Source organism: Lactuca virosa, chromosome 5 (genome assembly GCF_052849685.1).
Source record: "Lactuca virosa cultivar CGN04683 chromosome 5, Lactuca_virosa_CGN04683_v6, whole genome shotgun sequence".
In the NCBI taxonomy this organism is placed as follows: domain Eukaryota; kingdom Viridiplantae; phylum Streptophyta; class Magnoliopsida; order Asterales; family Asteraceae; genus Lactuca; species Lactuca virosa.
In genome coordinates, this window is record NC_136430.1 from 448,376,358 (window position 1) to 448,400,788 (window position 24,431).

The 24,431-nt window shown below is 37.6% G+C and overlaps 1 long non-coding RNA gene across 1 annotated transcript; it reads right to left on the minus strand.

The window, feature by feature from the left end:
* Positions 1-1,825: 1,825 nt before the first annotated feature.
* LOC145114390 (uncharacterized) lies at positions 1,826-23,518 on the minus strand. Its single transcript, XR_013710978.1, has 3 exons — positions 22,899-23,518; positions 22,240-22,313; positions 1,826-2,089 (listed from the first exon to the last, which is right to left on the minus strand). It is a non-coding gene; the product is annotated as an uncharacterized LOC145114390 (long non-coding RNA).
* Between the last annotated feature and the right edge of the window lie 913 nt (positions 23,519-24,431).

The window sequence follows — 24,431 nt, forward strand, 5'->3', positions numbered from 1 at the left end:
TAGTTATTTTAAAATATGGAAAGTGTGATGTAGATAAGGTTTCGAGTTTAACTTTGAAATTTTTATCCGATAATTGTTGAAAGATTAGAAAAAAAAAAGTATGATATAACAATTAGATTTTAAGGTCCAAAAAGATAATACTTGGCGCACTTGTTATGATATTCCTTCTACTGTTTATATGGTTTTTAAAAAAAATGTAATACAAAACTGTGGTTTGATACTATAATTAATCATTTATCAAGTATGATGACATATTTTAAGAATTATAGAAGTCAAGGTGTATCTCTCTTATCGACTATTTTTGTCAGTATAGCATCCATAGATATATGTTTGTTTAAAATTAAGTTGCTAAGCAATTACTTTATATTATTAATGTCATAAGAAAATATTACATGGTTTGGCCATTTCACATCATGAAGAGTGAAGACATATTAAATCATGTTGATCTGATACTATTATTATTATTATTATTATTATTATTATTATTATTTAACGGGTGACTAGTGGTTCACCAAATTAAAAGAAATCATCAAGGTCAGCATTAAAACCCGGGATATTTAATTTAAAAGGCAAAACCTCTACCACGTGGATTAGTCTCACATTAAATAAATATTTATCTTTCACAAATTAGTTCAATTTATATTGTAAGTAACTTATTGTTTTTGTTATACATGATTGTTGACAGTTTGATCATAGATATTTTAACGAAGTGTGTATACCTTGAAAAGTTCTAATTCTTTTTTATTGTTGTGAGCCTAATATATATTTGAACCGGTCTAGATTCGGTTCATGTTTGGTCTAGCCGAATGGTTGATGCACGCTCTCATTTTGGGTTTGATTGCTATCAAAACACACACACAAACACACACGCTCGCGCGCACACACATATATTAGTTGTATCTTAGTGACAAGTAATATAATGAAGACTCCAATAAAGACACACGAGATATGATGATACGAACCCATACGGAGGATGCAAGCCCACAAACTACCAAACCATCAGGTGACTATGCAAGGCCCAAAAGGAACACTGAAAGCCTGCAAGGTTCAGAGAATAACAAAGAGCACATGGGCAGAAGAAGTCTCTTAGTTGAATTAGTCAATCCTTAATTTTAAAGTCAGAGTCAGCAGCATGTTTATTTTCCACAAGGTCCATGACCAGTTTGTTCCTAGTCTCCTTTAGTTGCATGCATATTTAAATTGTTTGTAAGTGTCGTTTTTGGTACATGAGTGAAAAACCCCAAAAAATTGCTTCATTCTCTTGTCTTCTTCTTTGGGAGATTTGCCTTCTCGAGCGGGCTTGTATCATATGAGTATCATCAGGGTCTCATGGTTTGAACATTATTCTCAATCAAAACGTTCAAAAGTTCAAACGTCCCAAGACAAACTTTCTATTTATAAATTGACCGACTATGCTTGTAATATAACTGTCGAAAAATGTGTTAAATTTGATTTTTTTAATGGTATCACTAAAGAGAACAATTTGCTTAATATGAAATACTAACATCAAAAAATGTGCTAAATTTGATTTTTTTTTAAATGGTATCACTAAAGAGAACAATTTGCTTAATATGAAATACTAACATCAGCGGCTATGAATGTACTGACGGTCCAACATAGTACCGTAACTTCAAAACATTTGTTGTATCTTAGTGACAAGGTATATTAAGTTCTAAAAAGTGTATTTTGACGCAAGAATTGGTGCAAATGTTGATGTATAAAGACTACTATGATGTGATAGAGAGAGAGCACAAACGTACTCATATTTTGAAGAAAATGCTTAAACGATATGGAAAATTAGATTTTTGAATACAAATTGGAAAGATAGTCAGAAATGTCATCATATATTAACAACACCCACGTCGAAAAAACGAAGGAAGATTTTATTGTTGACAATCAAGAACGTAATCCAAATTACAGACCAAATACATTGTCTAAAACCAGGGCCGTCTCAGATGGTGGTCAACATAAACGAACACCAAGGGCCCATCATTCCAAGGGGCCCCAAAATTTTTGGCCTTAACCAGTAGCAATCACATAGCAAACATTTTTTTCCCATTTCCGAAGCTCAAAATTCGTCAGGTGTCAACTACATTATGAACGAAAAAGGAAATCATTAGAAGTAATAAGTGATTTATAACATTCTAACTTCTTTTTTATCTTAAGCTTAGAGACGAAATTCATAATTTATGAATGATATATGTTCAAGACTATGGCATATGACTCACTTACAATATGTATTATTCATAATTATATCTTTTATGAGCTTAAGTTTATTAATAAGCATGTGCTTTTCGATGCAACATGTTTTTGTCATGATTCAAAACAAATAGCCCCCATGCTTATCAAACCATTCTTATGAATTGATTTATGAAATTAAAATATTGGATATTTATATGGGGCTGTAAACGAACTGAACGAACACGAACACGTGCTTGTTGATGTTCGTTTGTTTAAGTTAGCCGAATAAATGACCGAGTTGTCTTTTTTCATGTTCGTTCGTTTAACAAATTAGATTGTTCATATCCGTTTGTTATGTTCGTGAACATGCTAAACGAGCATAAACAAACGGAGATAAACAAACATAATTGAACATATATGAACATAGCAAACATATAAGATAGTAATGAAATCAAAGACAATTGAATTTATATGAACATAAAAGGAACTTAAATAAACGAACATAAACGAATAACATAAACGAACATTCACAAACATAATTGAATGAATGAGATCATTGTTCATGTTCGTTCGTTTAACTAAACGAACGAGAACTTGTGTTCATGTTCGTTCATTTATTATATAAACAGACTTTCTGCCTAACGGTTTACTAACAATTCATGGGACGTTTGGTTCGTTTACAGTCCTAAATATGTATGGTAAGCATGCAAGTTTTTAATGATATGATTAATTTTGAGTTTCTTCTAAAATCACAAATTTTGTTTATAGTCAACCACCCCATGAGTTGAAAAGGACAAACATTTATATATTACAGTACATCCTTTCTCTTGATGGTAGTTTTATGGTTATTATGTTTATAGTAGAGGTTAACAAGAAACATATAAAGACATTCTTTGTAAGGCATGTAATTATGAATATCAATTAACAAAATATGATGAAGACATTTAGTAAAAGGGAAATCATCTAAGACGATGATCATGCTTATTCGTTTTAAATGCTGATCTTGATATATTATTTGTAATTTCATATCTAAAAGTCAGAAAAAACTATATATAAAAAATTAGTTGATTTTTATTAAGTTTCATTGTTGAAGAAGTATATAAATTAATAATAATAATAATAATGGATTTTTATTATGTTTCATCTTCGAACGACCTTTATGTTTGAAAAGGCCGTGTCTAAAACCAGCACCAACCAAGAATATTACAACCCCGAGCAAGATTATCCATATAGCAACATCTACAATTTTTAAAAATTCCCTATAGATATGTTGTTGCAATGATATGATTTTTTATCTTCCAAATTATGTAAAGTTATTTAATAATTTCTAAGTTTTTATATTATTGAACTTTTATAAGTTAATGTTATGAGATAAAACCTCCCAAAAAGACAATGTGGAGAAAAAACCCGAAATCAAACCAAAGTCTGCAAAATGGAAAGAGGCTATGGACAGCGAGATTCAGTCCATGTATGACAATAAAGTTTGGAACTTGGTTGATAATGTATCGGCTCGTAAGACAGTCGGGTGCAAATGGATCTTTAAAAAGAAAACTGACATGGATGGGAAAGTACACACATATAAGGCGCGACTGATTGCGAAGGGCTTTACTCAAACTCCGGGAGTTGACTATGATGAGACATTCTCACCAGTAGCGAAGATTAAATCTATAAGGGTTATGTTGGCCATAGTTGCATTTCCTGATTATGAAATATGGCAAATGGATGTCAAAACTGCTTTCCTTAATGGAAAGTTGGCTGAAGATGTTTACATGAGTCAGCCAGAGGGTTTTGTCAATGCAAAGTACCCTAATAGAGTGTGTAAGCTTGAGAAATCCATTTATGGATTGAAACAAGCATCTCGTAGATGGAATCTTTGTTTTGATGAGAAAGTCAAAGAGTTTGGATTTTCGAGAAGCGAGGATGAGTCCTGTGTATATGTCAAAGCTAGTGGGAGTATAGTGAGCTTTCTGGTATTGTATGTAGATGGCATACTACTCATAGGAAATGACATCCCAACCTTACAGGAGGTTAAGTCCTGGCTTTGGGAAGTGTTTCGCTATGAAGGAGCTTGGAGAAGCTGCCTATATACTAGGGATAAGGATATTGAGAGACAGAAGTAAAAGACTAATTGGACTTAGTCAAAGTACATACTTGGACAAGGTGTTGAAACGTTTCAGCATGGAGAACTCCAAGAAAGGTAACCTACCTATCCTAAGCAATACCAAATTGAGTAAGACTCAGAGTCCGAGTATAGAGGCGGAGATAGGAGAGATGAGTCGAATACCATATGTTTTCGCAGTTGGCTCGATCATGTATGTTATGACTTGTACTCGCCCTGATGTGGCCTTTGCTTTGAGCATGATCGGCAGATATCAAGGGAATCCTGGTAAAGTTCATTGGACTGCGGTTAAGAATATTCTTAAGTACCTGTGGAGGACTAAGGACTGGATCCTTACCAGGGCCGGTCCAAGGATATTTTGGGCCCGGGGCAAAAACAAAAATGGGGCCCTTCGAAAAACAAATTGTTTTTAGTGTAACCGTATCAAATGTTTTCCTTTCTTTTTTGAGATGGAGAGTTTACGTCTTATTTAAAACATAGATAAAATTAAAAATAGTTTAGAAGTGAATTATATTTTTGGGTTAAAAAATAATAATTAAATATAAATTAATTTTTTTTAAAATAAACTATTGTCAAGTTCTAAAATTGGCCCTCTTAAATAAAACTCGTTTTATAAATTTTTAGTGAGTATGATTTTTATCAAAAATGGATAAATAACTAACTTTTATTTCATAAGAAAATAAATAGACTTGATAATTTATAATTAGAATTTTGTGTGATATTAAAAAATAATTTAAGTGTGTAAAGTCTAAACTAATTGTCATTAAATATGTGTGTAAAGCATTTGGGCCGTAAATATGTGTGTAAACCAAGATTTGGGCCGGTCTATTTAAGGTTTAAACTAATGAATATTACTGTACCCATTTAATCTAAATTCAAAAAGTCACGTTAACTACAAGAATTGAACTTGGGACGTACAAGATTTGAACAGAGGCAGCGCCTTTTCCAGTTGGTCTGTAATCATGTTTGTTAAAAATATAACACTAATTATATATAATTATTAACGTCCATTTTTTTTGGGGCCCCATTCCAACGATGGGCCCTAGGCCGTCGCCCAGCTTGCCCACCCCCATGGGCCGGGCCTGATCCTTACCCTCAGTGGAAGTGATGACTTGAGAGTGACATGGTATAGTGACGCCAGCTTTCAGACCGACAGCGATAATTTCCGCTCTCAGTCGGGCTGGGTGTTTACCCTGAATGGAGGAGCAGTGACATGGAAAAGTTCCAAACAGGAGACTGTAGCTGACTCAACGTGTGAATCAGAGTACATAGCAGCAAGCGAAGCATCGAAGGAGGCAATATGGTTTAAAAACTTCATTGGAGACCTTGGAGTCATTCCATCCATAAAGGAACCTATGGAGATTTTCTGCGATAATAAAGGGGCGGTTGCCTTAACCAAGGAACTGAGAGATCATGGTAGATCCATACATATCGACAGAAAGTACCACTTTATAAGACATCAAGTAGAAGAAGGGCACCTCATGGTAAAGGGGATATCGTCAGAGGACAACCCATCAGATCCTCTTACAAAGGGACTGACTTGGGTTAAGCACTTGCAACATGCAAGGGGCATTGAGCTAACGGATGATATTAGTTTTAGTAGTTAGATAAATAGAAACTTGTAATAGCTAAATTGTAATTGACATTTGATGATTAAATAAAATGAGTTTTATTTATAAGTAAAGTTACTGTCTTGTGCCAATTATTTACTATTGTTTCACTTTGCATGTTTTGACTTCCAGAATAATAATAAAAAATGTGATTATAATTATTATTCAAATTATCCACAGTCGATCATACGTTGGAAGTAAGTATGAAAGAAGACTGTCATGAGTTGGCTTGTAGATTGTCTAAGGAGTTAGGCAGAGCAACAGTTTTCTACACCATTCATGAGTACTTCTGAAATAAGATTTGAGTATTGGATCAACCCGCGCTCACCTGAATTACTTCATGGAATTTATCACGAGTAATTGTGAGACGATAATATCATATAGTCTTCAAACCAAGATATATGAGTTGTTGACTACGAGTCGGTTGTGCATTGATGGCACGAAAACGCATCAGTAAATTGATGTTATAAAACGTGTCGTTGTGCATGATTTGATGAGTTGTTAGTACAAGCATATAATGTCGAAGTTTATCTGTTCCTTTTATCCTAAGAGGATTAAAAGCGATATATTGGGCCCCTCGATGATTCTGTTTTGACTTATGTGTCGGGCCCGGTCAGAACTAAATTGACGTGTTCAGTTATGTTCTATGTCAAATGAATCAGAAATCGGGAAACAAACTGTTGGACAATGAGTATGACATTGTTCCATGTATTTGTCTAGCCGATATCTTGAGAATAGAGGAGTATATGATCACTTATCTAAAGGATGCGTCACTGACTGGGTCAGAGTTGACAAAGGCTTTTGAAAGCTTACGATTGCTAAGTCGGATCCTGAAGTTACATAGGCAGCTATAGTTATTAGACTTATCCAAGTGGGAGACTGTTGGATTTGGTGTCTAAGACCATAACTATAACTGATATATACTTGACCCGATTGTAGCATGGTCCCTTTTTGGGTTGCCTTCACCAGTGCAATTTGATAGGAAGGATTTTTGAGAATAAGGTTATTTGTGATTTATTAATATATTACAAGTATAATATATTAATATTGTTTAATTGGTATTGATCAAGAATTAATTTGGAATTAATTTTGTGATCAAAAGAGACTAGTTAAATATATAGGGATTGATTATGTAAATCAATGATTCTTGTAATGTGGGCTAATGATCCATGACTATATGGTTGGGCTAAACCAATAAGATAATCCATGGATAGTCCATGGAGGTTAACCCATGGAGCATAAGAATGTGAAAAGTCATGGAGCATTAGGGTTTACAAAGTGTAACCCTAGTGTTTGCCACATTATAAATAGTACCCCCATAAGCCAAAATCGCCTACACACTCTTTGGAGTCAAGAATCTTATTCTCCTAAAACCTACTCTTGCATTTTGGTGTTTGTGAACCAATAGAGGCATCACACTTGAGGTGCTCAATCTTTCAAAGGTCAAGAACTCTACCCTACTCAAGAGGTAAGCATCCAAACTAAGTTTTATATTATACAGCTTCAATTGTATGCTAGTTAGGGAGAATGCTTTGGAAAAAGAAAATGCATGTATAATTAGAGAAAACATAGATCCAAAGCATTTAGGGTTGCATGTGCACCATAGGAGTGTTATAGTGCTCAAAACCCAACATAAAGTTGATGTTGCTAAACAATGTGTGCAAAATATTACACGGAAAGTACATAGGTATACAACGTTCTTCGAGTTCTAATTTTTAGTCTGTGAAATCCTAAATGAGTACAATTACATTTATTTTGAGTTTTGGTCAAATTTTATCTAGATGATCTTATGGATAGTTTTTTATGGTAGATTAAAACTCAGCACATTATGTGATATGGTCAAGATGAAATCTACTAAAAATGTCAAATTATTAGCTAATAATACACATGGTTTTTACTTGATATGTTTATCTTTGGTTGTTATGAAGGTTTGAGTGGCTTGCGATATGCTATATTGGCCCCAATTCCAATTCAAATCAAGTGTCGTTACATCAATGCAGTTGACTCCTTATGCATTATTGTTGTTTGGTGTTATCTAGTGTTCATCACTAAAACATAAGTTGATTGGTTATTTTGGATTTTGGACTAGCTATATTTTTAATTTGATTGTCTACCCATACAAGTGACCCTTGAACAAATTGTTACATATATGTTTATTGGCGATTTGGTGCTTCAATTGCTTCTTGGATGCTCAACATGGTATTTTCAGAAGTTCGTTTCTATTTATCGACTTTGGCTACCTTTAAGGTTGACTTGCTTCTCTCCTTCACTAAATTTCATTGCTATTTGTACTTTAATGTTTCTACATGGTAATCACTTAAGCTCAATGCTATCTTGGGCTTTTGGTTACCTCCTAGGTTGTCAAGATCTCTCTCTCTCTCTCTCTCGTACATGAAAGTTCATTGTTATTTCCATACTTTGGTTACCTTGTCCTCAAGGTGGCAATGAGCATATGTAGTCTTAAACTCATGGAACCGTTCCCAAGTCGCATACTATAGATAACTACCCCTACTTTTCCATCACCCATGTTGCTAGGAAGCCTTTGTGTAAGACACTCGAATATCCATAAACAATTAGCGGTCGCTCGATGAGACTTCCATTCTCAAACTCTACTGGAAGCTTTGTAGGGTTAGATGACATTGTATCACATTATGGTTTAATTTGTTGTATATATCTTTTGCATCATGAAAAAGGGTTTATGAAATAGATTACATCAAAGTATTTGTTAAAAAGGTGGTATAAAGATATAATACATCAACCACATAAGAATTGTATTGGTTTATGGGTCTTATTTACTTTGTGTAGTCTATATTCCCTAGTTTAAACTAAATCATGTTACAACAAAATACTTGGATGAAAAATATTTCATAATTCATTATTAGTTTCAAGTGTATAAATAAAACTTGTTTGTAATGATTATTTTGGAGACATATAATAAATTTATGGCTTTTTAACACCTTTTAAAAGCTTATGGTTTGAGCTCGATAGAGAAAATAGTTTTATATATATATATATATATATATATATATATATATATATATATATATATATGTGGATGGATGGATGGATATGTTGTATTTATGAAAATTTCATTTTTTGTTTTTTAGGTGAAAAGGGAAAAAAACGTCATTTTCACATTTCAACTAAGACATATTCATAGTTTAAATATTATATTCACGATTTAATCAACATATTAATTCAGTCATTTACTATTTAACACAAAATTATATATTAATTCACAACCTAATACAATCCATTATATACAAATTTGCAGCTTAACATAAGTCAAACTCAAACTGTACCGCCACCGCCGCCACCAATTACCACACGTTGTGTAACGTCTGTGTTTCGAGGCTAAGCATTGATACGATGATGTAATAGTCTAGGTCAACTGTTGTAACCTATTTTAAAGTAATAAAGATGAATTATTTGAATATTATGTGAATTATTTGCTTTTATGTGATTATATACTTGTTTGTAAAGATATAATAAAAATAAGCGTCAAAAATAAAACGTTAGATAAGCTCAATATCTATGAAGAAAGTTGTAGTCATCGTGAAAAGGATTCCAGGGATATAAAGAGCGCCGAAATCTGAGTTATAACGAAGACGTTATGACATGTCGAAGTTTCGCGACAGAACCGACACGACACTACATGACGTAAAAAGTGATTTTACGATAAAGTGCTTTTTAGCCTTATCAATCTAAACGAAAGTCGTAGTGTTCGCTAAACCGAGAGCGTGCATAAAAAGAACGCCCAAATCTGACTTCATATGAGGAAGTTATGATTTTTCCAAGTTTCGTATTAACAGTACACAGCCCGGAGTTCGAATAATAGATCAACCGATTTTTAGCCGACACAACCTAAACGAGAATCGAAGGTCTCGTTAATAGCAGCTCATCGATAAAAAGACAGACGAAAACGGACATCGGATGAAGAAGTTATGAATTCTTAACGGACTTTTCGTTTCCCGGCCTGTTAAAAATATAACTTTAAAAATAGAAATAAAATTAGCCGACGGAGTCTAAACGAAAGTTGTAGAGTACGTCTCTACCTACGCGTGGATATAAAGAACGTCGAAAACGGAGCTCGTATGCGACAGTTACGAATTTAAGAATTTGAAGGTGTAAATTGCGAGATGGGTGCGAGGCTACCTCGCGTAGTTCGAAGGACGCCTCGCGTACGAAGTCCATATTGTAACGCCCAGGTTTCGGGGCTAAGCATTTTAGACGATGTAATAGTCTAGGTCAACTATTGTAACTCTTTTGATGTAATAAAGATGAAATATTTGAGTATTTTGTGAATTATGTAAATTTATATCCTTATTGTTTAATTATGAATGTATAATTAATAAATGATAAAAATAAGCGTCAAAATTAAAGTATGAGATAAGCCCGGTATCTTTACATAAAGTTGTAGTGGTCGAAACAAGGATTCCGGAGATATAAAGAACGCCGAAATTCGAGTTATAACGAAGAAGTTATGACCCGTCGAAGTTTAATGACGGAACCGGCACGGCACCGGGAAGTGTAAATAGTGAATTTACGATGGAGCGAGTTTTAGCCTTAGCGATCTAAACGAAAGTCGTAGAAAACGTTAAACCGAGAGCGTCCATAAAAAGAACGCCCAAATCTGACTTCGTATGAGGAAGTTATGATTTTTCGAAGTTTCGGCTTAGCAGTATACAGCCCGAAGTTCGAATATTAGATCGAGCGGTTTTTAGCCGACACAACCTAAACGAGAATCGAATATCTCGTTAATAGCAGCGTAAGGATAAAAAGACAGACGAAAACGGACGTCGGATGAAGAAGTTATGAATTTTTAACGGACCAATCATGTCCCGGCCTGTTAAAAATATAACTTTTAAAATAAAGTCAAAGTTAGCCGACGGAGTCTAAACGAAAGTTGTAGAGTACGTTCCCGCCTACGCGTGGATATAAAGAACGTCGAAAACGGAGCTCGTATGTGAAAGTTACAAATTTTTAAAGTCGATAGTGCAATTTGTGAAACTGTGATGACGTGGCAAGATCCTAGCCGTTGCTTGCTCCCCACGGTCTCGCTTCGGATGAAGGACACATCGCCCCTTCGCTACGCCCCGCGTCCAAGGCTGGTACGCCCAGCGTACCTTCGAACCTGATCCTCTTGCGAGTGCGAGCCAGCTGGTGCGAGCTGGCACCCTTATCCGAAGTTATGCCCCGCGTAACTTGCTGAACGCCCCGCGTAGATCCGAAGTTCGGCCCCTATAAATACCCTGCGAGGGCTGCCGAGGAAATCACTCATTTCTTCATTCCTTTCTCTCTCTGCTTTCTCTCACTACCCATTTTAACCCCCTAAACCCTAGGAAAAATCCCTAGCACCCAAAGGAAGCCTCGAGGCTCCCGGAGTCCCGAGAAAAAGGGTCTTTCGGTTCGGAAACGCTGTTCCGAGCAAGGCCCGGTTTTCTTTAAAATCCGCTGTAAGTGAGCTACGCCTATGCAATTTTTAATACAACTTTTAAATAATTATAGTAATTTTATTAGGTCCTTAAAATAATTATTTGGGTTATTATTATGAGTTATATTGAGTGTTATTTAACGCTTATATAATAATAATAATAGCTAGACTATTAATTAGTCGCGGTTAACGTTAAAACTAAACCCTAGTGGTATTAATACTAGGTTTTGGTCAAGGAAAAATTGTTTTGAGATAACGAAGTGATGTTCGAGTACCGAGTCACCACCTTTCAGGTGAGTGCATAGTCTCTTTCATCTTACACATAGATATGAAGTATTTATTATAAACTACGTGTTATGTGTGCATATTATCTGAATACTTGCTGTCTATGCTGATGAAAGATTTTTATACATGTTTTAAATGTTTTAAACTGTATATGTATTTTATAGATGTGACGTTTTGGATGAGGATTACGGATATAGGCCTGTAGATATGAAATAATGTAGTAAGACTTATATTGTACTGTTTATGCTTTTGATCTGTATCGAACATGACATCCCGAGTCTTTTAATGAAATACATTTCCTTGGAAATGCTTTTGATAAATCTTGATCATATTTTGTTTTGGGACAAATTCCGCAACACTTTTATTTAAAAATGCTTTTATGTGCTAAATGTTTTATGCCTTATGTGCTGTTAATTGTTCGGATCTATGGTCTGTTGCCGACCGGATCTGGAAACCTTATGTGTTTAGGATTCTAAACGTACGACTACGATATTAGAACTAGCATATAAACGTTTCGGAGAGATAAGGATGATTTAAACGTCTATCCTGAATAAAGATCTAAATTCACCTTATTCGGTGTATAGATCAAAATGGCAAGAACCCGCAGTGGAGCTGGGAATGCAAATGGGAATAGGAATCAACCCCCAGTGATTCAGCAAATACCTGTTGTAGCAGATGTTCCTGAGCCAATCACGATGGCCGGAGTGCAAGCGATGATCCAGATGATGTTGGATCGTCAAATGGAGGAAACCAGGCGTTTGCTCCAACAAAATCGCGAGGAAGCTACCATACCAATCGTAGAGCCCGAGCTGAATGATGGGCCGTCTGAAGGAGGAAACTACAGTGGGACTGTTGGTCAAGCCAACCCACCGATAGTTAGGCGAAACCACCAGGATGAAGGAAATGATGGACGTGGATGCAAATACAAGGATTTCATGGCATCCAAACCACCGTGTCTATCTGGAAACCCGACACCGGTGGAAGTCATGAACTGGATCTCCGAGATGGAGACAATGTTTGAGAGTTGCGAATGCAGCAACAGGCAGAAGACCGCTTTCGCTGTTCCTCTGTTAAAATCTGGAGTACTAAGCTGGTGGAAGCTGCTAGCTGATTCAATGCCCAAGGGTGAAGCGAGCAAGATGTCTTGGGAGGATTTTCTAGTGCAACTTAAGATGCAATACTACTCTGAGCATGATCTTCTGGAGATCAACAATGAGTTCCAGAATCTGAAGAAGGGAAGAATGAGCGTTACTGAATACGCTGCAAGCTTTACAGAGAAAATGAAGCTTGTTCCTCACCTCGTCCCAACTGAACTCTCCAAGGTTAACAAGTTTGCCCTCGGATTACCAGTGGACTTCGGTCCAATGGTCAAGCAAACAACCACTCTGAAAGCCGCCATCTGGGCTGCTAAGAATGTGGAGACCCAGATATGAGAGAAGGGTCTGGAGAGAGCGGAGGTGGGAGAGAAAAGGAAATTTGATGGGTCGTCGAAATTCAGTAAGAAAAGCAAGTTCTCAAGGTCTGGTACGTAGAAGTCTGGAGGAGGTGAAGCCAAATGGTGCGACAAGTGTAAGAAGAAGCACCAGGGGAAATGTGACGGAGGAGTCACTTGTTTCAAATGTGGAAAGCCTGGACACTATGCCAATGAATGCACCCTCACCAAAAAAGTCTGTTATGGGTGTGGCGAGGAAGGGCACATTTCTAGGGACTGCCCGAAGAAGAAGGAGGCAGGAAGACCCAACATTCCACCGAAGCCGAAGGCAAGAGCCTTCCAGATGACGCTCGAGGCTGCAAAGGAGGCAGCAGACGTCGCTTCAGGTACCTTTCTTGTAAATGGATTGCCTGTCAATATACTATTTGATTCGGGAGCAAACTATTCCTTTGTATAGCATAAATTTGGTGGGAAATTAGCATTGCCTATAGAAAAACTTGATAATGCCCTGATTGTAGAAGTTGCCAGTGGCAAATTCGTACCTATTAGTGATCGTATTAGGAACATCGTCATCGACCTAAATGGAAACGAATTCCACGAGGAGCTGTTACCCATAGAGTTGACATCGTTTTGGGAATGGATTGGCTTAGCGCCAACGATGCTGAAATTCAATGCCGAAAGAAGATAGTAAGGGTAAACCCACCCGGAAAGAAGTCATTTATGGTGTACGGGGACAAACGCAGAGTGAATTCTGGAATTATCTCCCTGATGAAAGCCAGAAAATGTTTGTCCAAGGGATGTGCATCATACTTGGCATTCGTTATCAATGCTAAGAAGGAAAAGAAGGAGGTGCAGAGTATACCAGTCGTGTGTGATTATCCGGAAGTCTTTCCCGAATATCTTCCCGGATTACCGCCCGATAGACAAGTAGAGTTCCGAATAGACTTGTTACCAGGTACAACACCGATAGCAAAGGCACCATACCGATTAGCACCGACGGAGATGAAGGAGCTTATGACGCAACTTCAGGAGTTGTTGGACAACGGTTTCATTCGACCTAGTTCATCACCCTGGGGATCTCCGGTGCTATTCATGAAGAAGAAAGACGGAAGCATGAGAATGTGTATAGACTACAGAGAGTTGAACAAGGTAACGGTGAAGAACAAGTATCCATTGCCAAGGATTGATGACCTATTCGATCAGCTGTAAGGTTCGAGCTATTTCTCAAAGATCGATCTTAGGTCAGGATATCATCAGCTGAAGGTGAGAGAGCAGGATATCGAGAAGACTGCGTTCAGAACAAGATATGGACACTATGAGTTCTTGGTTATGTCGTTTGGACTAACCAATGCTCCAGCAGCGTTCATGGATTTGATGAACAGGGTTTGTAAACCATTCCTCCATAAATCCGTGATAGTGTTCATCGACGACATTCTGATTTACTCGAAAAGCCAGGAGGAGCATGGCAAGCATCTACGAGAAGTGTTGGAAGTCTTGAAAAAGGAGAAGCTTTACGCTAAGTTCTCCAAATGTGATTTTTGGATCCAAGAAGTCCAATTCTTGGGTCATGTGGTTAACCAGGAGGGAATAATGGTTGACCCAACAAAAATCGAAGCTGTAATGAAGTGGGAACGACCGAAGACTCCCACAGAGATTCGAAGCTTTCTAGGATTAGCCGGATATTACCGACGATTTATCCAAGGCTTTTCTTCGATAGCTGCTCCATTGACTGCTTTGACCCATAAAGGAGCTACTTATACATGGAGCGAGAATCATGAAGAAGCATTCGAGAAGCTAAAGAAGAAGTTATGTGAAGCACCGATTCTTTCTCTACCCGATAGAGTTGAAGACTTCGCAGTATATAGTGACGCATCTGGAGTCGGGTTGGGTTGTGTTATGACCCAAAGAGAAAAGATGATAGCATACGCATCTCGACAATTGAAGGAGCATGAGAAGAACTACCCCACTCACGATTTGGAGTTGGCAGCGGTAGTTTTTGCTCTAAAGATATGGAGGCATTACCTCTATGGCACGAAGTACAAACTTTTCGCTGATCATAAGAGTCTCCAGTATCTTTTTAATCAGAAAGAATTGAACATGAGGCAACGACGCTGGCTAGAATTACTCAAGGACTACGACTGTGAGATACTTTACCACCCCGGTAAAGCAAATGTTGTAGCTGATGCTCTCAGTCGGAAAGTCAATCTTGAAAGGAAAAGGCCAAGAGCATTGAGAATTGAAGTTGTCTCGACAATTGTGGAAAGTATCAAGAAAGCTCAAGAAGAAGCCTCAGAAAAGAATGACCGAAAGGAAGAACGTTTGGGAAAGACGTTGGTATTCGGTACAAACCGTCAAGGACTGAAGGTATTCCAAGATCGGATTTGGGTACCTAAGACGGGAGGAATAAGAGATATTCTGATGGAAAAAACTCACAAGACCATGTACTCGATTCATCCCGGTAGCACAAAAATGTATAGGGACCTAAAACCCTACTACTGGTGGCCGACGATGAAGCTCGATTTTGCAAAGTATGTGGCCGAGTGTGTAACTTGTGCAAGAGTTAAGGCAAAACATCAGAAACTGTATGGGAGTTTAGAACCCTTACCTGTACCCATGGGTAAATGGGAGGACATCACCATGGATTTTGTGACTAAACTACCCAAGACGAAGAACGGTCACGGCATGATTTGGGTGGTCGTGGATCGTTTCACAAAGAGTGTACACTTCATAGCTGCCAACGAAAGGTGGTCTATGGATAAGCTTGCAAATGCTTACGTGAAGGAAATTGTGAGACTTCACAGTGTTCCTCTAACGATTGTATCGGATCGTGATAGTCGTTTCACGTCAAGGTTTTGGAGAAGTCTACAAGAGGAATTGGGTAGTTGTGTTTGAGTACGGCTTACCATCTGCAGACTGATGGTCAGAGCGAAAGAACGATTCAAACGCTTGAAGATATGTTGAGAGCATGTACCCTCGAGTTCCAAGGTAACTGGGATGAACACTTACCTCTGGCAGCATTTTCCTACAACAATAGTTTCCACTCGAGCATCAAGATGGCACCTTATCAAGCCTTGTACAGACAGAAGTGTCATATGCCGTCTTGTTGGATTGAGGCCGGAGAAAAGCAGTTTATGGGCCCCGAGATAGTCCATGAGACTGCTGAGAAACTGAAGGTGATTAGGGAAAGAATGTTAGCAGCTCAGGATCGTCAGAAGAGCTATGCTGATAAGAAAAGACGACCGATGACCTTCAAAGTTGGGGACTCGATTTTGCTTAAAGTCTCACCGTGGAAGGGACTTATAAGATTCGGGAAACGAGGAAAGTTGAGTCCAAGGTTTATTGGACCATTCAAAGTTCTTCATAAGATTGGGAACCAAGCTTACAAGCTGGAATTGCCCGAAGAACTCGATGGTATTAATAACACCTTCCATGTGTGTTATCTGAGAAAATTCACGGGAGAAGTTCCCGACATAATTCCGATCTCAGAGTTAAGAATGGATGAAAACAAGAGGCTGGTTGAAGAGCCCGAGGCAATTGTTGACCGTAAGACTAAGAAGTTACGACGCAAGATGGTCGACTTAGTGCTAGTCCAGTGGAAACATTCGAATGGGCCGAATCTCACTTAGGAAACAGAGGATGACATGATGAGTCGCTATCCGCATATGTTTGCTGACGCATGATTCCGGGACAGAATCATCCTAAGGGGGAGAGAATTGTAACGCCCGGGTTTCGGGGCTAAGCATTTTAGACGATGTAATAGTCTAGGTCAACTATTGTAACTCTTTTGATGTAATAAAGATGAAATATTTGAGTATTTTGTGAATTATGTAAATTTATATGCTTATTGTTTAATTATAAATGTAGGGGCGGATTTTCTGTGACTTTTGATTCTTTATATAATATAATTAGATCTTATGCCAACAAAGAAAACCCCATTCGTCTAATTTTAACTTGGATTCCGATAAACTAATTACTTGTTTGCTCAAAATAATTGAACTTAATGTTCTAATTTTGATTCAAAGGAAAGAAAGTGTGTAGTTGAAATAACTCACTCAGAACGCTTTTTAAAGGATAATTAATAAAGGATAAAAATAAGCGTCAAAATTAAAGTATGAGATAAGCCCGATATCTTTACATAAAGTTGTAGTGGTCGAAACAAGGATTCCGGAGATATAAAGAACGCCAAAATCCGAGTTATAACGAAGAAGTTATAACTCGTCGAAGTTTCGTGACGGAACCGGCACGGCACCGGGAAGCGTAAATAGTGAATTTACGATGGAGCGAGTTTTAGCCTTAGCGATCTAAATGAAAGTCGTAGAAAACGTTAAACCGAGAACGTCCATAAAAAGAACGCCCAAATCTGACTTCGTATGAGGAAGTTATGATTTTTCGAAGTTTCGGCTTAGCAGTGTACAGCCCGAAGTTCGAATATTAGATCGAGCGGTTTTTAGCCGACACAACCTAAACGAGAATCGAATATCTCGTTAATAGCAGCGTAAGGATAAAAAGACAGACGAAAACGGACGTCGGATGAAGAAGTTATGAATTTTTAACGGACCAATCCTGTCCCGGCCTGTTAAAAATATAACTTTTAAAATAAAGTCAAAGTTAGCCGACGGAGTCTAAACGAAAGTTGTAGAGTACGTTCCCGCCTACGCGTGGATATAAAGAACGTCGAAAACGGAGCTCGTATGTGAAAGTTACAAATTTTTAAAGTCGATAGTGCAATTTGTGAAACTGTGATGACGTGGCAAGATCCTAGCCGTTGCTTGCTCCCCACGGTCTCGCTTCGGATGAAGGACACATCGCCCCTTCGCTACGCCCCGCGTCCAAGGCTGGTACGCCCAGCGTACCTTCGAACCTGATCCTCTTGCGAGTGCGAGCCAGCTGGTGCGAGCTGGCACCCTTATCCGAAGTTATGCCCCGCGTAACTTGCTGAACGCCCCGCGTAGATCCGAAGTTCGGCCCCTATAAATACCCTGCGAGGGCTGCCGAGGAAATCACTCATTTCTTCATTCCTTTCTCTCTCTGCTTTCTCTCACTACCCATTTTAACCCCCTAAACCCTAGGAAAAATCCCTAGCACCCAAAGGAAGCCTCGAGGCTCCCGGAGTCCCGAGAAAAAGGGTCTTTCGGTTCGGAAACGCTGCACCGAGCAAGGCCCGGTTTTCTTTAAAATCCGCTGTAAGTGAGCTACGCCTATGCAATTTTTAATACAACTTTTAAATAATTATAGTAATTTTATTAGGTCCTTAAAATAATTATTTGGGTTATTATTATGAGTTATATTGAGTGTTATTTAACGCTTATATAATAATAATAATAGCTAGACTATTAATTAGTCGCGGTTAACGTTAAAACTAAACCCTAGTGGTATTAATACTAGGTTTTGGTCAAGGAAAAATTGTTTTGAGATAACGAAGTGATGTTCGAGTACCGAGTCACCACCTTTCAGGTGAGTGCATAGTCTCTTTCATCTTACACATAGATATGAAGTATTTATTATAAACTACGTGTTATGTGTGCATATTATCTGAATACTTGCTGTCTATGCTGATGAAAGATTTTTATACATGTTTTAAATGTTTTAAACTGTATATGTATTTTATATCTACAAAATGTTGGGGTAAAACATGGGTAGATGTAATAAGACGATGTGTGATAAAATGATGAGAGGCCTCGATGTTGTTGGTGATCCAGTCATCTAGCGGAGTATAGATGACGACCACAGACTCTTCTAGACAGTCCAGTGGAACGCTAGCAGGCTCGCAACCTGTAGGTGTTTGTGAACGATGTGTACATCAGAAAGCAAAGATTTAGGGTATGGACGTGACCAACTCGGCGAGTCCACTATTGAACTCGGCGAGTCTAAGGGTTTTGCCCTTTCTGTTGAGGGTCAAAAGAACCCAGTTGAGTGTGGAAAGGTTTTAAGGGGGTCCTAGGGAGTGACCCAACGTTCTGGACTAAGCCATTGTGCTGGAAGTTCATGGGACTCGGCGAGTGCATGAACGGACTCGGCGAGTCCAAGGCAATCTCCTTAGAACTCGGCGAGTTGTTCATCAACTCGGCGAGTTGAGGACAGATCTGGTTCATCAGATAAAGGCCAACTCGACGAGTTGTTCATCAACTCGGCGAGTCGGATGTGTTTTCATGGGGCGTTCGAATGAGAGAAGAACTCGTCGAGTTGACGGCCCAACTCGATGAGTAGGGTCACGGATGAGGACGAGTAGAGAGTGAGGGACTCGGCGAGTTGACGGCCCAACTCGGCGAGTCGGGTCAACTGGAAGTTGACTTTGACTTTGACTTTGACTTAACTTGGTTGGGGGTAAATGGTCATTTTACCCTAAGTATAGAGATCAGTTTCTAACTGAGTGTTTATGGGGTTTGTAGCCGGAGGATTTCCGGAGCAGCAGCGGACGGAGGTTTCCCGCACAGATTATCAGCAGCCACTTGTACGAGGTGAGTTACCTTCCAGTAGGGGTGGGTCTACGGCCACAATGCTGGCCCACCAATGAGGAGTATTTAGAAGATGATTGTCTTTGTGATATTCATCTTGGTATGGTTATGTGTTTGGTTATGAGTTATATCTGTATGATATGTTACGTGCATGGTAGGGATAGTTTCCCTGATAGTGGTCCTTAGGACCGAGGGGTAGGTCAGTACCCGGATATGCCTGACTGTATGCTTATATCTTGTATTGTATGTTAGTGGTAGGGGGTGGAATAGTCCCCAGTTACCGGTTGAAAGATACCGATGAATAGTTACCGGTTGAAAGATACCGAAGAATGGTTACCGGTTGAAAGATACCGATGAATGGTTACCGGTTGAAAGATACCGATGATATAGTATGGTATGTGGTATGATGGGGGAACTCACTAAGCTTTGTGCTTACGGTTTCAGTTTTGGTTTCAGGTACCTCTTCGTCTAAGGGGAAGGAGCCGGCGGCGTAGCATGGCATCACACACACACATGATTTTCCGCATGGTGTTCTCTGGGATTGTACTCTGATATGACATTTGTTTATGTTGTGGGTTTTAAACATGATACTTGGTTTTTTGAGATGACGTGTTTATACAATATTTTCTAATAAATGTTTTATGAATTAATTAATCAAAAATGAAATTTTTGGGCTTGAATTTTGGGATGTTACAAACCCCCTTAGCAGTAGTGTCCATCCCGATGATGATCCTTAGGCTAGGTCCCTTATGATAGGTGTTTAGGGACGTAAAGTGAGGATAACGGGAACGGGTAATCGGGTTATTGTTGGTTGATGAAATTAATAAACTTATTTATTGTGGGTTGAAAACCCTATGTGCTCACCAGGCTCCCAAGCCTGACCCACTCAGTTTCATGTATTACAGGTAGTGGCGCTCGAGCATAGATGTGACGTTTTGGATGAGGATTACGAATATAGGCCTGTAGATATGAAATAATGTAGTAAGGATTATATTGTACTGTTTATGCTTTTGATCTGTATCGAACATGACATCCCGAGTCTTTTAATGAAATACATTTCCTTGGAAATGCTTTTGATAAATCTTTATCATATTTTGTTTTGGGACAAATTCCGCAACACTTTTATTTAAAATGTTACTCTAATTTTCAAACAAGCATAAACAAAATCGGTCTTTTCTGGCCGTGAAAATGGGGATGTCACACATACGTTCAGCGGTCTTCTCTCTTCTACGGTCCGAAGCGTGCCGCGTCGCCCCACCGAATATCGTACACGTGCCTCTACGCGCAGCGTACCACCGAGGGTACGCCCAGCGTAATGCGAGGCCTCGCCTCTATAAAAGGGGTGCGAGAGTTGTCGGATTTTTCACATCTTTTACACCTTCTTTCTCTCTCTACTCTCTCTCTACCCACCAAAACCACCCCGAAGCCTAGGAAACCTCCCTAGCATTAGAAGAAGGCCCCAGAGCGCCCGAAGGCTCCGAGAAAAAGAGTTTTTCGGTTTAGAAACTCTGCCCCCGCAGAGCCCGATTTTCAAGCAAACCTCCCAGTTTCATCAAAGGAGATCATTTTAAGAAGCGAAACGCTGTCCAAATCACCACCTTATCAAGTGAGTGTATAGTCACTTTCATCTTACACATAGTTATGAAGTATTTTATATAAATTACGTGTTATGTGTATATATATTATCTGTTTACTTGAGATCTATGCTGGATAAAAGATCTAAACCTCTTTCTTTTCAGATCTGAACTTTTTCTTTCAGATCTAAACTTTTTTTTTTTCAGATTTGAACTTTTTCCTTCAGATTTAAACTTTTTCTTTCAGATATGAACTTTTTCCTTCAGATCTAGACTTTCTCACTTCAGATCTAAACTTTTCAGATCTAAACTATATATGTATTTTAAACTTCGTTTTCATATCTGAACTGTATATGTGTTTTATATCTACAAATATGTTGGGTAAAACATGGGTAGATGTAATAGGTGGTGTGTGATGAAATAAAATGATGATAGGCCTCGGTTTGACGATGATCCAGTAATCTAGCGGAGTATGGATGACGACCAAAGACTTTTCTAGACAGTCCAGTGGAACGCTAGCAGGCTCGCAACCTGTAGGTGTTTATTTGAAATATGTGCTCACCAGTTGTACTCCATCCCCCTCATTGTTGCCATATTTGACATAAATTGCTCAGGAATCCCCTAAGCAGTGTTGTCACCCCGATGAAATTCTTTAGGCTAGGTCCCTTTTATTAGATGATTTAGGGACATAAAGTGAGGATAACACGAACGGGTAATCGGGTTTGTTTGGTTTGATAAAATTAATAAACTTATTTATTGTGGGTTGAAAACCCTATATGCTCACCAGGCTCCCCAGCCTGACTCATTCAGTTTCTTGTATTACAGGTAGTGGCAAGAGCATAGTTGGATGAACTGACGAGAGATTATGGATTTTAGGCCAGTAGAAAATAAATAGAATGTTGTAAGGCCTAGGTTGTTTTTTAGGCCAATTTTGTTTTGTGGCCTAGGATGTCTTTTGGTTTATGCTTTTGATCTGTATCGATGTTGACATCCCGAGTTTTGTAATACAATGAAAATACATTTCTTTAAGGAAATGCTTTGATAAATCTTTATCATATTTTGTTTTGGGAACACATTATGCAACACTTTTCTTTGAAAGATTACTCTGGTTTTACTATAAAAGCATAAACGAAATCATTTTTTTCTGACCGTGAAATTGGGGATGTCACACGCTGCCTCCAACCACCGGTGTGACCATTGCCGCCATCTTTCCCTCCTTGGATCTGTAAAAAAATCATGTATTCACAACTTATTACTTATGATAAATCATGCATTTACGGTTTAAAACTTAAGTTTTTAATTGAAGAAATTAGATATGTATAAGTAATCATGTGTGTACAACTTTAAAACTTATAAAAAAATCCTTGCATTTATAGCTTAAATCTTATATCTTTCATTGAAACACTCATATTTTTATACAAAATCATGCATTCACAACTTAAATTCTAAAAAGTCATGCATTTACAACTTAGCACTTATAAAAATTCATGTATTAACAAATTAAAACTTATATTTTCCTATTAATAACAGTTAAAACTAACATTAAAATAACTAATCAATAATTGAAACATTAAAACATCATAATTCAATAATTGAAACATTAAAACATCATAATTCACAACTTAAAATCTAAATTAACATTATTTTTGAAAACACTAACATAATAACAAAAAAGAAAACAAAATTGGATTAACAACTTAACTATTGCTAAAACCAATATTAACAAAAGTAAACAACAAATAAGAGATTAAAATATTAAATACATAGTTTCACAAAAGGAAAAACAAACAACAGAAATATCGGCATACCTAATGTGTTTCACCATAGATCAAAGAGAAAGAGATGGAAGTAAATTGGAGGTGTTTCACCATTACTATGGGGTAACAATGGTGGTGGCTGTTGACGCCGACCTCTAGTTCTCAATCTCATCAGAGCTCTTATATCTTGATGTGTAAATCATAGATCTATAGACAAAAATTGTAGATTTGTCGTCGGAGATCGTAGATCTACCATTGAAGATCATAAATCCAGACCGGGCCACTTCATAGCTGATAGCCCAGTCATAAAAAAGCAGCAATGGTCGATGGTTCTTGGCAAAGAAAGATGGCGATGATGGTAGATCTGGTACAGTTGTAGATCTGGTGACAACATTTCACCCTATCGTAGGTCTAAGGTTCCGCCTAGGTTTCTGTAATGGGAGGCAGCAGAGGAACGAGTCAATTGTGGTGGTATTCATAACCTTCTTTAAAGAAGGTGAAGTCGTCGCAGTTGATGTGTTGCCAGAATAAAGTTAACATCTAAGCTATAATTGATGATTTGTAGATCGGAGTAAGTCAGTGAGAATATGATAAGCCTAAAGGAGGTGGTGTTAGGGTTTGTGTTGTGGGAGAGTTTGAGATGGTTTGAAATGAAGAAGTGTTAGAACTAATCTAAATTGAAGAAGTGTTGTATTTGATCTAAATGAAGAAGTGATAGTTTTTAGTGTTAAAGTTCAAAATGACATAAATACCCTTACAGTAGATTTAATTAAAATTCACAATTGACAAAAGTAACATTTATATTACACAGACACTCTTCCTTATAAAGCTAAAAATATAAGTTCCCAGGTTCCTATTTGATTTTTGATATATATATATATATATATATATATATATATATATATATATATATATATATATATATATGAAAATTAATGATAATATTGAAGCACCCAAGATTTTATTGATTTTTTAGACATAAAAATATATAATACATAAAGAGGATATAATGTATGCAAATTTGACATATAATTATTTTCCACCACCATTTTCATATCCTAAAGCACGTAAATCATTCATTAAGATGTGTTGCCACCATCACGGTTATTAATAGCCCTTCCTACATTTTTTAACCTCTTATTGGCCATTTCTTGAGTATTACCTATAAACGTACCTAAATGATTTCCTCTTGTCTGTTTATCCCGATCACTAAGTTTTCCACCCAAATTCTTGATTATCATAGCAGCAAGTTTGACACCAAGTTTAGCTGCAATGTAATTTGTTCTTGCATTTTTAAGTGCAGCACGTACATTTACATTTCTGCAAAATGTCTTCTCCCCTCCAACGATCTTTCCACCATAAACCATGGAAGTTGTACAAATTAATAAATAAAAAACTAAAACAACAAAAGTCTTAACAAACTTCATATAGGAATTTCTTAATCGTCTATCGATGACTTGAATGACTTGAAGTGATAAAAATATAGCATGTATAAATAAGGAGTTAAGGTGTCACAAATTTAATATCACATCTAAGATGTAATTACAGTAATGAGTTACGTGTCAAAATTCATACATAAATGTA